The following is a 16,231-nucleotide window of genomic DNA, read 5'->3' as shown; positions in this document are numbered from 1 at the left end:
AAAAGCAACCTTAAAGTCCATAGGCTCTACAGCATACTAGCTGCAGTAGAGTAAGCAGGTTATAATTACAGTTCCTATTCCCTTGTTCAGAACAACCTATGCCAGGCACATAACATTAATAACTCCTCAAAAGTAATACAGTAGAAAGTAACTTTACTGCCATCAGCATTTTTCATCTACTGCAGGGATTCCCGTTCGTCCCAGCTTCATCCACACTGAGATCCCTCCTTGCTAGGGCTTCTGATGATCAGCCTCCAGCTGTAATTCCTCTGGCTGTCAATCAGAGCTCATGGTAGAGGTAATATCTTTTATTAGACCAACAAGATTTTTGCAAAAAATTCTTTAAATGCAAGCTTTTGGGCACAAACACCCTCTATCAGGTATAGGAGAAAAGACTGTAAAAGTTCTCTTGGTTAGAAATGAAAGTTCATATTTCACAGGATTTCACAGAGGAGTCAATAGATGGAAAGCTCCTCTGGGCAGACAGTTCTTACCTGGTAAGGAGTCTCTCTCTCTCTTGTGAAGCTCTGTTAGGATGCAAATTACCTTGAACCAAGGCAGAAGCAGTATCTCAGGTTTCAGGTGGTCACAGATTAGACCAAATCTTGTTGGTCTAATAAAAAGTATCACCGAATCTTGTTTGTCTAATGAAAGGGCATGCTGGGGTGGGATGGGCTTCATCTCTCCCCTAAGGGCAGACGTATTTTTTCTTCTAGGTTTGCTGATCTCGTATGGCAGACTATAAACTAGCTTTGCCGAGGGAAGGGGCCACTCTGAGTGGACAGGATGCTTCACCAGCATGCAGGGTGACAAGAGAAAGGGATGCTCAAGTAAGCAACAATATCCTGGAAGTAGGGGGCCACAACTGTCCTGTGAGTGGGGGAGAGGCACGCGCACCCTCACGAGGCCACAAGTGCCTCTCCACTAATGCTCATAGTATGGGGAACAAGCAGGAGGAACTGTGCCTCCTGCTTGTAAGTAAGAATCCAGACTTAGTAGGGTTCACAGAAACCTGGTGGGACCTCACCCTGGTGGGCATTTGGGGATATGCCCTATAAAGAAGTGACAGGACATAGAGGAGAAGGGTGGGGGGGGGTCACGCTCTATGTCAAAGAGCACCTCATAACATAAAGGATTAGCTTTGGGTTAGAGGAGGGTCAGGCAGAGATACTGTGGGTCAAACTACAAGGGGGGGCGTGGTAAAAGGGACCTTATGGTGGGTGTCTACTACAGACCACCCAACCAGGGGGAAGAGCTGGACCGGGACTTCTTCGGTCAGCTTATGGAGGCAGTTAGGTCAAGGGATGTTATTGTCATGGGTGACCTAAACTACCCAGACATTTGCTGGGAGGAGCAGACAGCCAGGTCTGACCGCTCGCATAGGTTCCTGGCTGTATTACAGGACCTTCACCTTATCCAGGAGGTGTACAGCCCCACTATGGGTAATGCCTTGCTGGACATGGTCCTGGCCACGGGGGATGAACTGGTGAGGGGACTGCAGGTCCTTGACCACCTGGGAAATAGCGATCATCACCTGCTGGAATTCACTATCCAGCGCAGGGTGTTAAGGGCTTACAGCAAGGCTAAAGCCCTTGACTTCAGAAGGGCCAACTTCAGTGAGCTTTGGAGATGAGTGGGGGAGGCACTGAGGGCCCAGAAGGTAGAGGAGATGGGAGTCCATGAGTGATGGTCATACCTTAAGGGGGTGATCCTCCAGGCCCAAAAGTTAACAGTCCCTGAGAGAAGCAAGGTGGGTAAGAGTGCTTAGAAACCCACCTGGCTCAGCAAGGGCATTCAGGAATGCCTGAGGACTAAAAGAGAGGCATACAACTAGTGGAAGGGAGAAGCTATCACCAAGAAGGAGTACTCCTCCTCGGCCCGTGAGTGTAGAAGGGCTATTAGGAAGGCCAAGACAGAGATGGAACTCAGGCAAGCGTCCAGGATTAAGGACAACAAAAAGTCCTTTTTCAAGTACATTGGGAGCAAGAAGAGGGCACCAGGCAATGTAGGGCCCCTGCAAGACGCAAACGGTAATCTTGTGGCCACACCAGATGAGAAAGCTGATATTTTTAACAGTTTCTTTGCCTCTGTTTTCTTGAACAGGGACCGGGAGATCCCTCCTACCAGAGGTAGGGACAATCTCGGGGATAGCTCTGACAGGCCTTCGGTCAGTGTAGAGGTAGTTAGGGATCTTCTGGAAGGGCTGGACATTTTTAAATCTGCAGGTCCAGATGCCCTCCACCCAAGGGTGTTGAGGGAGCTGGCAGGGGTCACCGTGGAGCCCTTGGCCTGGCTATATGAGCATTCGTGGTCATCTGGCCAGGTACTGAAGGATTGGAAACTAGCTAATGTGGTTCCAATTTTTAAGAAAGGGAGGAAGGAAGACCCAAGTAACTATAAGTCCATAAGCCTCACCTCAGTGTTCGGGAAGATCTTGGAGAGAATCATCAAGGAGCACATCTGTGGGGGGCCAGCAGGGGAGATCATGCTCAGGAGCAATCAGCAAGGGTTCATCAAAGGCAGGTCCTGCCAGACCAACCTGATTGCCTTTTACGACCAAGTAACTAAATCCTTGGATGATGGTGTCGCCATGAACGTAGTCTTTCTAGACTTTAAGAAGGCCTTTGACACTGTCTCTCGCCCCATTCTCATCAATAAATGAAGCAACTGTGGCATTGATGCCTACACAGTTGGATGGGTAAAAAATTGGCTGGTGGGGCGCACCCAGAGAGTAGTGGTGGATGGGTCGTACTCAACCTGGAGAGATGTGAGCAGTGGGGTCCCCCAGGGCTCGGTCCTTGGGCCCGCATTGTTTAACATCTTCATCAGCGACTTGGACGAAGGGGTTGAAAGCACGCTGTCCAAATTTGCTGATGACACTAAGATGTGGGGCGAGGTGGACACACTTGAAGGGAGAGAGAGGATGTAACTTGATTTAGACAGACTACAAAAGTGGGCAGATGAGAATAGGGTGGGGTTCAATGTAGACAAATGCAGGGTGCTGCACCTTGGGAGAAGGAAGCCACAGCATACATACAGACTGGGGAGTTCCCTTCTTGAAAGCACAGAGGCGGAAAGGGATCCTGGAGTCATTATTGACTCCAAGATGAACATGAGCTGCCAATGCCAGACCGCTGCCAGCAAGGCCAGCCATACCTTGTCATGCATCCAAAGATGGAACTCAAGCCGGTCCAGAGAGGTGATACTCTCCCTCTATGCGACAGTGGTCAGGCCGCAATTGGAGTACTGAGTCCAGTACTGGGCGCCGCACTTTAAAAAGGATGTGGCCAGCCTGGAGAAAGTTCAGAGGAGGGCCGCCTCTGGTGGAGCCAATGCATTCACAGCATCCTGGCTGTGGGTACCAGTGACCCTGAGGCCACATCCCCACTGTCAAGTGTAGCTTCTCCCCCATGTCCAGTGCAGAACCATGATACAGAAGCTTTTTCTTGAGAGTTTGCAACATTTCAGAAATAAGATGCTCTTACCAGGGACTATGTGCTGCCCAGCCTCAGATCAGGGGTTGGCTGTGCACAGGTGCCCAGGGACCATGGTAAGTCATCTGAGCAGTCCCAGTCCCAGGCAGGCACCAGGTAAGCCTCCCAACCCCGTGCACCCCTTGGGGCCAGCAGGCTGCTTCTCCCAGCCCATCCCCAGGGTGGGACAGGTCAAGCTCCTGCCAGCACTTGCTGCCACAGCTCTGAACTTCACTGTCTCTCATCTCCTCCTGCAGGACAATCACCTTGCTGCACTGCCACCCAGCCCAAGGCACCTGAGCTCAGGAGGTGCAGGGGTCCCGGACAACTGGGATGAGGAGTCTGCTTGCACCCCCACCCTCACCACTGGGGGCCTATCTGGGGATGAACCCCAGGGCTACACACCCTCTGTGCTGCTGCTGCTGCACCCCAAGTCCACCCTTGTTGCATGTACCCCAGGCAGTGCTTGATGAGCTGTTTGAGCATGATAAGCTGTTTGTGTGGATCAAGGGGTGCCCAATTGACTATGCCCTGCTGCTTCTGATTGTCATGGTGCCCTAGGCACACCTGCACTCCAGGTATGGGACCATGAGCTACAATAGTGCAGGGGGCAAACCTGGGCTGCCCAACAACCTCTGCCACTGCCTGGAGGGCTACCTGTGGCTATGCTATGTGTCCCTGCCCCCTACTGCTAAGGAGGACAACACCACCAGCATTGACGCATTCCTTGGCATGTGAGAGGTCCATGCCCACCTAGCTGCAGGGCGTGGGCTGCTCAATAAAGTTTAGCACTGTCTCCCACCTCTCTGCTTGCTGTGCGGTGGGGGGGAGGGGGAACCTGGGAACAGGGGAGTGCAGATGTCAGTTGCCACTGGCTGATGTCTTTGCACAGCCACTGGCAAGAATATTTGAGCACTCATGGTGCATGGGCCAGGTCCCAGAGGACTGGAAAAGGCCCAATGTGGTCCGTATTTTCAAGAAGGGGAGGAAGGAGGATCTAGACAACTATAGGCCAGTCAGTCTCACCTCCATCCTTGGCAAAGTCTTTGAAAAGATTATTAAGTCTCATATATGTGAGAGCCCAGCAGAAAAAAATATGCTGAGGGGAAACCAGCATGGGTTCGTAGCAGGTAGATCATGCCTGACTAATCTAGTCTCTAGACCAGGTTACAAAACACCTGGATGCAGGAGTAGAGGTAGACATCATTTACTTAAACTTCGGGAAGGCCTTTGATATGGTATCCCACCCCATACTGGTGAACAAATTAAGAGGCTGTCACTTGGATGATTATGCATTCCGGTGGGTGGCGAATTGGCTAGAGGGTCATACCCAGAGAGTGCTGGTGGATGGGTCAGTATCAACCTGGAAGGACGTGGGCAGTGGGGTCCCGCAGGGCTCGGTCCTTGGACCGACACTCTTCAATGTCTTCATTGGTGACTTGGACAAGGGAGTGAAGCGTACTCTGTCCAAGTTTGTGGATGACACAAAACTGTGGGGAGAAGTTGACACACTGGAGGGCAGGGAACAACTACAAGCAGACCTGGACAGGTTGGACATATGGGCAGAAAATAACAGAATGCAATTTAACAAGGAGAAATGCAAAGTGCTGCACCTAGGGAAGAAAAATGTCCAGCACACCTACTGCCTAGGAAATGACCTGCTTCATAGCACGGAAGTGGAAAGGGATCTCAGAGTCCTAGTGGACTTCAAGATGAACATGAGTTGTCAGTGTGACGAAGCCATCAGCAAAGCTAACTGCACTTTATCATGCATCAGCAGATGCATGACGAACAGAACCAAGGAGATGATACTTCCCCTCTATCGGGCACTGGTCAGACCGCAGTTGAAATAGTGTGTGCAGTTTTGGGTACCACACTTCAAGAGGGATGTGGATAACCTGGAGAGGGTCCAGAGAAGGGCCACTCGTATGGTTAAGGGCTTGCAGGCCAAGCCCTATGAGGAGAGACTGGGGCACCTGGACCTCTTCAGCCTCCACAAGAGAAGGTTGAGAGGCGACCTTGTGGCTGCCTATAAATTCATCATTGGGGTGCAGAAGGGAATTGGCGAGGCTTTACTCACCAAGGCGCCCCTGGGGGGTTACAAGAAATAATGGCCATAAGCTAGCAGACAGCAGATTTAAACTGGACATTAGGAAGAACTTCTTCACAGTTAAAGTGGCCAAAATCTGGAATAGGCTCTCAAGGGAGGTAGTGCTCTCCCCTAACCTGGGGGTCTTCAACAGGAGGTTAAATAGGCATCTGGCTGGGGTCATCTGAACCCAGCACTCTTTCCTGCCTATGCAGGGGGTCAGAATCGATGATCTATTAAGGTCCCTTCCAACCCTATCATCTATGAATCTATGAATCAATGACTCTATATGAAGGGCATGAACTTGCAGGCACGGCCAAACTGGTGATTGTGGTCGATCATGGTGACCAACTGTGCCCGCAAGGCCTTAACATTTATGTGACACTGCTGCACTGACCGGTTGTGCCCTCACTTCCATGTCCGGCCTGACAGTGCCTCATAAATATGCATACTGGAGTGCCTGTCCCACTCAAACTGGTGCTGCACCTCTCCTTCACCCGACAGTGCCACAAGGTCTCCAGTCTCTTCCTTGATCCAGGTAGGGTTCTGGGTACAGGGCATGGGCATGGGTATGTTCACAGTCGGAAAGGAGGCCATGCTGAGTCCTGCGCTGGCTCTCTGGGCCCCCATGCGGCTGTCCCTGAGCTGCCATGCCTGGACTGCTGGCAGCAGTGGGCAGCACAGGGCCATGGAATGGGACAGTCAGCTGTACAGAAGAGTCAATACCTTGCAGCACCTGTAGGTGCAGGGCAGGCAGCTTGGGGTGTGCTGAAAGCAAGTGGCACTGGCCCTGCTGACCAGAAATTGCCTGTAGCTGGCCCTGGGCAGACAGGCCTGGCTGAAGACTGCTATACCCTGCAGCATCCTGCAGCACCCTGCTGGCCTCAACAGCACTGCCCTGGGAGCTGCATGGCAGTGCAGTGTCAAGTAGCAGCACTAGGGTGCAGGCAGGCAGACACAGATAGTCTGTGGCCTGACTGGGGGGACACACAGGGCCCGGAGTACCCTCAGGCTCCCTGTTGAGTGTGCCCTCAGACTCAAAATGTCTGTAGGCTTTTAAAGCCTGCAGGCAGGGGTTGCCATAGAGGCAGCCCAATCCTGAGGCAGGAAAGGCTCCTAGTGGCTGGGCAGACCTGGGGGCAAACTTGCTCCTGGGTCATGTCTATGTGTATGTTACTGTGCAGTAACTAATCCCACTTAAATTTGCTACTTACATTTGCAAGTAGAAAATTTAAATGAGATTAAGGGTTATTACTGTGCAGTGAGTGCACACATGTGTAGGCGCATGTGCTTACTGTGCAATAAACTATGCTAATACACAGTAACTCATCTCGTTTAGACACACCTACTAAGTGTAACTTCTGTACCTGGCCTAAGAGACTAAGGCTTAATTCCCTGTTCCACCACAGACTTCAGCATGTAAATCTCAATCAGTCTGTAGAATGGGGATAATGGCACTTTCCTTTTATGCAGAGATATTGTGAAAATAAATACCTTTAAAATTGAGACTTAGATATTATATTGAAGGAGGACATAAAAGTTCAAGGTCATTTTGTAGCTTAATCTTGTCCTCCAGAGTTTCTGCTATCCCAGCTAGTTTGATGTAATCTTAAAATTTGCTAAGCATGCACTCAATCCCACCCTCGAAGTCATTAATTAAGATATTAAGAGGACCGGCCCAAGAACAGATCAATGGGGACCTTCACTTGATACCTCCTCCCAGTTAGATATTGAGCCATTGATAACTACTTTTTGAGCTCAATGTTCGAACCAGTCAAGCATCCACCTTACAGCAGATTCATCTAGATTGCATTTCTTTTGCTTACTGTGAGCCACAGGAAGCAGCGTTAAAAGCCTTGCTAAAGTCAAGGTATATCACATTGATTGCTCTCTCCCCATCCGCAGAACTTGTCACATTGTCATGGAAGAAAATTAGATTGGTTAAGCATGACTTGCTCCTGACAAATCCATGTTGGCTGTTCCCAGTTTATGTAGAACAGGTATCTTGATCCCAAATCTTTGTGAGTTGAACTGATCTGTAATTCATTTCTTTTCCTTTAAAAAAATGATAGGCACTATATTTGCCCTTTTCCAGTCAACCAGGACTTCCTCTGAGCTCTATGAGTTCTCAAACGCAGTACCTTGGTATTTCCAAAATGTGGAGCATACTTCTTAGAGAAGGAGTGGGAGGAAGGGGGAACAAAAGGTTTCCAGGGTGGAGTGCAACTAAGGCGAAAGTACTATCCAACAAGTCCACTTTCCATGCACATACAAATCATATAAATGTAACTAAGATGGTCACAAAAAATGGCATACTGTACTGTGGTGGGGCCTAAACCCACAATTTCTGGAAACACTGCAATTGTCCCTGTCTCTTTCTCACTCTCTTCCCCCCACTCTCCCTTACTTCCTCTTTTCTAAATCCTGATAGCAGCATTGTTGATTATGTTGGCCAGGAAATTATTGTGATTACAGACAGGTGATAAACTTTTCACATGGCCATCCAAAAATATTAGTCATCCATACACTCAGATCCAAAAGTTTTAAATGATCTAATTGACTAACCATCTACATTTTTGGGATGCTTAGCTTATAGTTTCATAGTTGGTAGGGTCAGAAGGGACCTGAGCAGATCATTAAGTCCGACCCCCTGCCATGGCAGGAAAGAGTACTGGGGTCAAACGACCCTGGTGAGGTGTTCATCCAGCCTCCTCTTAAAGACCCCCAGGGTAGGAGCCAGCACCACTTCCCTTGGAAGTTGGTTCCAGATCCTAGCCGCCCTGACTGTGAAGTAGCACCTCCTGATGTATAGTCTGAATCTACCCACTGCCAGCTTGTGACCGTTATTTCTAGTCACTCCTGGTGGTGCTCGGGGGAACAGGGACTCCCCCAATGCCTGCTGGTCCCCTCTGACTAGTTTGTAAATGACCACTAGATCCCCCCTCAGCCTTCTCTTGTGGAGGCTGAACAGGTTCAGGTCCCTTAGCCTGTCCTCATAGGTCCTGCCCTGCTGCCCCCTGATCATGAGAGTGGCCCTCCTCTGGACCCTCTCCATGTTGTCCACATCCCTCCTGAAGTGCAGCACCCAAAACTGGACATAGTACTCCAACTGCAGCCTGACCAGTGCCACATAAAGGGGCAGGATCACCTCCTTGGACCTGCTTGAGATGCATTTGTGAATACATGACAAAGTGTGGTTGGCCTTCCTGACTGCATCCGCACATTGTCGGCCCCTGTTCATTTTGGCGTCAATAATGACTCCCAGATCCTTTTCTACCTCTGCACTGACGAGAAGGGAGTTCCCCAGCCTGTAGGTATGCTGCTGGTTCTTCCCCCCCAGGTGCAGTACCCCGCACTTGTCAGTGTTGAAACCCATCCTGTTCTCATCCGCCCACCCCGTAACCTGTCTAGGTCTGATTGCAGCCTATTCCTCCCTTCTAGTGTGCCCACTTCCCCCCACATCTTAATGTCACCTGCGAATTTGAACAGGGTGCTTTTTACCCCCTCGTCGAAGTCACTGGTGAAGATGTTGAACAGTGCAGGCCCAAGGAACGAGCCCTGGGGGACCCCACTGCCCACATCCCTCCAGGTTGAATAAGACCCATCCACCACCACTCTCTGGGTGCAGCACTCCAGCCAACTAGTGAACTATTTGTCTGTGTAGGTGTTGACACCACAGTCCCCTAGTTTTTTAATGAGAATGGGGTGAGAGACAGTGTTGAAGGCCTTCCTAAAGTCCAAAAAGACTACATCCACTGCTACCCCTCCATCCAAGGATTTTGTAACCTGGTCATAGAATGTCACCAGGTTGATCTGACAGGACCTGCCTCTAATGAACCCGGGTTGATTGCCCCTAAGCATAATCTCCCCTGCTGGTCCCTTATGGACATGCGCCAGGATAATTCTCTCAAAAAGCTTACCCAGGATTGAGGTAAGACTAACTGGCCTACAGAGACTGGTGTGGTAGGAATCAGAGGTGTAACAGGGCAGCTCTGTGCCCTGGGTGGGAGCAGTACATAGACCAGCAGTGGGACTGGGCTGCCAGTGGTGCAGTCATCTAGCAGCTGTGGTGGCTGGTGGTTTTGTACATTTCCCAATCCTGTAGTTAAGCTACTGCTAAAAATAAAGTAAAGCATAAAGTAAAAATAAAGTAAAGTAAAACATAGCTAAGGTCACATCATGATACTAATTAAGGAAGACAAGTGCAGTGTGTTGCAGTCAGTTAATCACAGCTCTAAATAAGAGAAGAGTGGGTCCCCTTGGTATACATTCTCTTCCACCTCTACTGCTCTCCTCTGTTGTATAACAAGTTTCCTCCCCTTGAAAACAATGGCAAACACTACATATTTACTTTTCTTGTAAATTTTCATTTTGGTTTTGAGAGGCAAGCCAAGAACTGTTTTACTAGTGATGATCTTAATGGCATTTCAAGATATGGTAGAACTAGGAGATGAGAACTCACTGGAGATCCCAGAGTGGAAAAAAGACAGCTGTTCCTAACCACGGGTACAGTAGTTTGATTTGTTTAGAAACCTGGCTGACCAGTTGCACTTCTTCTTCCATGAACAGTTCTCCTTTATCTTTATCTAGGAGTGACTAGAATTTGGGCCAACATAAACAGGGTGCTGAATTAGAACACTACAACATACAGTTACTTTATAGTGCATTTGCAGCCCTTCTATCCATATAGGGTAGCTATATATCACTTCTCAGCCTCTCGAACATTCAGATCATATACTAGACATGTATTACCAAGAGACTTTTCAAGATCTCGGGTCTTATTATTACTACAAATCATGATAGAAGATGGGATACCTCAGAAATGCTATAATGCTTGTATCAGCATGAGAACAATGTATAAGCATTACTTTGTTTGTATTATTAATCCCTACTTTTCAAACATGGAGCAGTATGTGCCATAGTAAATTGCTGGTTTCATGTCTAACTTTTTTTCCTCATTTCACATGTATCTTGGATCTCATTTGCTGGGGAAGGAAGGAAGAAGAGGAAGACCAGAAAAAATATATTATGATGATGGGTTTTGTATGGACCACCTGGTTCAATGAGTCCAGTCCCCTGCAACCACAGGACACCATATAATGTGGGTTAAGTCCAAAGGAGTCCACAAAAATATCCACTTTGGAAAATGTAAGTTCTTCTCCACAGGAGAATAAAAAAATATGGAGTTTTGTGTCTTACCAGGTTGCTGTGATCCTGGTTCTTCTGCCACATTGTAACAGAGTGGTTTGTTCCTTTATGAGGGATTAGACAGTACTGTTGAGAGAGGGCAGCTGCAGAACACTTGGATAGATAGGGAGCTACCTGGTAGGAACTATAAAAAGCACCCAAGGAGATAAGGAAGCCAGTGGTAAGATCAACTTCTTGATGCCAGATGGAGCCAGGCAGTTGTGTGGGGAGCCAGAGCCAAAGGGTTCCTACTTGTGTAACTCTGCAGGACAGATGGATCTAATTTGCTTATTTGTTCACTTCTGTGTATTTGAAAGACTTTGTTATTTGAAGAACTGGCTGAGGACCAACTCAGGGGGCAAAGCCAGCCTGCAAGGGCCAGCAGGCTAACCAACATGCTTCCACATATCTCCTCCAATCTATTTCTCTGTCATATGCCTGAAGAGGTTTCAAGACCCTGGCATTGCCTAGGAATAGTAGGGCACATCTACACATGCATATTAATACAAAGCAATAAACTCTGGTGCTTATTGCTCCAGAGTTTATTGCTCTAAGCATGCCATTTACACATGCACCTGGGACCGCAGCACATTGAGCTGGGTTGGAGCAGCCCCAGCTGGCAAGGGGGCCCAGGAGTCAGCCTGCCAGCCCAGGTCTGCTTCTCTTGGCTCAATGTTGCTTGAGTACAGAAGGTTGGCAGTTGAGAAGAAACTCTAGAGCTGGCTGGTCCAACATATGGCCCTCAGGCCACCATGCCTGAGGTGCTGCAAAGGGAAACAAAAGTAAACTTTCAGCAGGGGAGGAGCCCTTCTGCACATGTGTCAAGGAGCCCTTCTGTGCATGCACTGAGGCCCCTAGGGGCGGGCAGAACCCTTGTGGCCAGGGTGTTGTTTCCCTGCCAAGGGTGGGGGCAGTGCTGGTTTTGTTGCTGGATGAAAACATGACGGCCTCCTCTCTGTACAGATGCACCTGGGCCATGGCGCTCAAGGTAACTGTCAGGATATGATGTGGGTAGGGGAGTGGAGTGGAGTGGGCAGCTGGCCTCGGGGCCCTTCCTGTCTGGTGCCTGACACCCAACACCCATCCTTGGTTGTGAGGGAAGAACGGGAGACAGGCTGTGGTTACTGCACATGTGCCGAGGCTTGACTCTCTCTCTTTGGAATCGGTCCATGGGATCAGATTTGGCTTGTCCTGGGCACTAGCTACTGCACATGCGTGAGCTCAGGGTGTGCTTACCTTGTCTGAAGGAACCTGGAGCTTGAGCAGGGGACGTGGATTCTGCACATGTGCTTATCTCTCCCCTCCCCCTCCCTCCCACCTGGGCATGTTCTGGGGGCTGCTCCTTGCCCATGGCAGTGGCAGTGCCCAGTTTGGGGGGCAGGGGGGCTTCCTGTCCTGCTGTGGCTCAGGGCTCTGCTGGGCCCTGGGCTTTTTCTGCACTAGGTGGAAAACATTTACACCAAGAGTATATACAAAATATTTTTTATCAGACCAACTCAAATAGTTGGAAAAATTGTTCTTTGCAAGCTTTTGGGTACAAACACCCTTTTTCAGGCTGAGGAAGCATCTGCAGTTGGTCTATGCTCTTCCTGGATCCCAAAGAACCTGGTCCACTGATGTGCTTAAACCAACACGGCTACAAACTATACCCCTGTGAAAAAAATGTGCGCTCCAGTTTCTCCCCAAAGTGTTGAATTTGTCATAACCACACAGCATTTCAGCTAGCAGCACCCTGACAGGTGGTATTAGCCAGGCTCGCTCCCCAGCCAGCCCTTCCCAGCAGAGCCAGGGGTCAGCTCCAGGTCGGGTCCACACCAGAGAAGAAAGGGTTAGCTGTCAGCTTCATTTGTGAGCCAACCTGCTAGCTGGGCTGAAGACATGTAGGTTGTTGATGTGTTGTTTTTTGTTCCATTGGCATTTTGGGTTTTTTTGAAGACTTTCCCATGTAAGCTCTAGCTGGCTTTTCTTCAGCCAGCTGCTGCTCTTTCCACAGAATAACACAAAAGTGGCTACAAGGACCCCAGGTCTTGTTCTTCAAAATCTAAATTGACTGCTGGGTATTAGCAGGGTTGGATTGGGGGGGGGGGTGCACTGGTGCATTTGCACCCCCCCTTTGATTTCTATTCTTTCATTCATTGAGAAGTGAGTAGAAGTGAAAGTGTTTTAGTCAGGTGTTTGGTATTATTTCATTGTTGCTTTTATATTGTTTGTATTTTGGATTTTAAACCACATTTCCAGGCCCATTTTATTATCACTTCCTGCAACTTCATTGGTGTCAACGGTGGAGTGATGCTGCTGGGTATCTGAACAAGTTCACTTTAAATGGCTACACCTAATGAGCAACTGAAGTGCAGTTTCAAACTAACTACAAATTTCCTGATGAAAGTAAAGGAGTGATTCTATTATCTGCTTCAAATGCATAAGTGTTTGTTCATGCAGATCATGCCTTATCCCACCCTCTGAATATACCATCTTAACTATGGGCTCCCATATGCTAGGGTCTTCCTGACTCCCCCCCCGCTATCATTCATTTCTGCAACACCACTATTTATTCTACAACATTCTCTGCTGCTTCACAAAGATAAAACATAAATATTCCCTTAGAAGAGAACCATTCAAGCTTAGGCCCTTGATCTCAATTTCTCATTATGCAGTCTACCCGCTAATTCACTTGAGGACTTCCTTGATACTAATTTGCACAATTCTTTATTTTGTTAGCTGAATTCACAACATAGCTTTTGCCAACAAACAGAATCCAGATACTTCAAACACAGTTTGTGAGGAACAGAATTTTTAATTTAAAAATATTAATTCACACATAATTAAGAAAAGATTAGGAATACTGCCTACCTCATGAGCATATGAAGGTAGTCATATGGTTAAGAGATACAGAAAGCCTCGCTTCTGGGCCTGATTCTGCAACAGTCTTCCAGTATATAACCTTGGAAAAACTGCTAAGGACATGATCAAAGAAATGAGCAAGCCTGGATAAGCTGCTGCCTGGTCAGCCGCCGGCCATGCATGCCAGGCTGCGCTCACTGACAGGGGAAGCAGCTGCCTCACTGCACTTGCCTCCCTGAGGCCAGGCCAGGCCACCAGGGAGCACCACAAGAGCCCCCCCTCCCCATCCTATGATAGTGGGGGGGGAGGAGGAGGAGGAACGGAGGTGGGCGAGAAGCAGGGGGAAGAGCCCCCCTCCAGGGCTGAGCAGTCTTGAAGTGCCTCCCTCCCCACCCCATGGCAGCAAGGGGGGAGGAGGAGGAGGAGGAGGGGGAAGAGCCCCCTCAGCACCGAACAGAGCCCCCCTCCCCAACCTGTGGTGGTGCGGAAGAAGGAGAAGGGGGAAAAGTTCCCCTCTGGGGCCAGGCAGCGCTGTGTGCCAGGCTTGCTCCTGGCTGTCTGGGACCTGCTGGGGCAGGCAGAGCTCTCCCCTCCTCCTCCTCTTCCTCCTCCCCCACCCCCAGCAGACACTCCCTCTCCTCCCACCCTCGGAGCCCTGCAGGCTGAGGTGGGGGTTTAAACCCCTCTTCAGTCTAACTCAGGACTGTTGGGGCCTGGCCATGCCCCCTGCCCCACCTCAGCTGAGCTTTCCTGTTGGAAGGGAAGGGCTGCTGTAGCATGCCTGGGCTGGCCTGAGGCACTACAGGCATGTGCTGAACATCTATCTACTTGCAAACTGGTTCACTCTCTGCAGGTTAGACTAACCTGCAAAGATTGAATCAATTCAGGCTTGGGCTTTTTGAATGTCTGTCCCTAGAGGCTGTCCAGCAAAGGATGGACTAGAAGCTGTAGCTGTGAGTTGCCAATGAAGAGCTGGTGAGCCAGGACAGGCTTCTATCCCTCCTCTAGGTAGAGGTGGGTGAGAAATGAGGAGGCAGTGGGTAGGAACATGAATCTGGGAGGCAGAAAGCTAATGGAATGGGGGCAGGTAATGAAATGGGAGGTGGAAAGGAACTGAGGATGGGAGATGGGGGATGCATGGTGAAATGGAGGAAGTCAGCCACTGAAGGATAAAATAAAAAGATTTTTTTAAGTATTTAAAAGAAAGAAAAGTAAATTAAAGAAAGTCTCATGTTTTAATAAATTGGGATTCGGAATTGGGTGTGGGGCTGCTGGCCGTACTTTCCAGGGTGTCTGGGAGATAGGAGCTGTGAGAGAAGATGCTTTTGGGGGAGCTACTGCCCCGTCCCAGGAAGGAAGCCCCAGCTCATGGGGGTCCAGTCCAGCCCCTAACTTGTCCTCCTTCCTGCTCATCCCTAGACCCCATGCCTGGATCCATCCATGCCCTGCAATATGGCTAGTTGGCAAGAGCTCTGCAGGCTGTTTGCACAGGGTTGAACACCTGGGGGTGCCAGAACTGCCTCCTGGGCAGTAGAATTCAGAGGGTAGAAAATTTGCCTCCATAGGAGGGTGGGGGAAGGGACACGGTATCCTGGGAAGATGCAACTTGGGCAGTCCATCTGTGTGGAGTGGCCACACAGTAATAGAACCCCAGCTGCATAACATGGTTCAGAGATAACCCTGCCCTGGAGCGGCATAATTTTAAGCTGCCTAAAATGTTCTTAAAACTAGTTTCAGCTGTTAATATGGGGACAACCCAAATATTAAGATCTCCAGGAGCTGCCTAAAATTAGCATGTAATAAGGCTCTATCACAGCTATGTCTCCCTAATACCCTCACACTTTTATTCAAATTTCCCTTGCAAGGAATGATGTCTACCAGATGTAAAACTGTGAGTTGAATGTTGTTAATAATCATTGTGCTTCATTTACCAATAGCTCCTGTAAATGTTCATGTTACTGTTAGTTTTTATTTTTATATGAACACTTTACCTTTTATACTTATTGTATTATAGATACAGCTAAGCAGCTCCAAGGAGGTTCAGTGTGAGACCTGGTAAGGGAGACGTTTCAGTTAATGTAGCATGTCACAGAACAAGTCATCTTACAAAAACAAAGATTCCTAAATTGGAGAACCCCATGTTCTAGCTGCATTGTCCAAAGAAGGAGCAGGATACAGAGGCAAAAACAAACAAAAAAAGGAAGTCCTCTTTTTCTCTAACTTTGCTTGGACAGAAGGAGCAGTTTTAACTCATGCAGTTCTCCCTGGGTATGTCAGTGGGATGTGCTTTCTAAATTAAACTATTAGATTGCTGTTTCGCTTCACTCAAATTCCTTCTTAGGACTCATTACTGTTGTGACACCTGCCTTAAATCATTCAGGCATAGGATAAATAGGTTGTGCAGAAGTTGGGGACAGCTAATTTTCACGTACTTAAGAATATATGCTAAATTGGAGCCATCAAGTGGTGCAATAAATTAACCTTTGCAAACAGAGGTTTTAATTTTCTTTACATTTCTGCTCCTTTTGCTCATATGGTGTGTGGCACTCCACTACTCTCCATACTTTCTTGAACTTCATTTTGGGACAGGAAGTGTTACCTTAAGTATTTTCACAGTGGAGTTGCACAATCGATGTGGGGC

This window comes from Alligator mississippiensis, chromosome 1 (assembly GCF_030867095.1).
Source record: "Alligator mississippiensis isolate rAllMis1 chromosome 1, rAllMis1, whole genome shotgun sequence".
In the NCBI taxonomy this organism is placed as follows: domain Eukaryota; kingdom Metazoa; phylum Chordata; order Crocodylia; family Alligatoridae; genus Alligator; species Alligator mississippiensis.
This window is presented reverse-complemented; position numbering follows the sequence as displayed.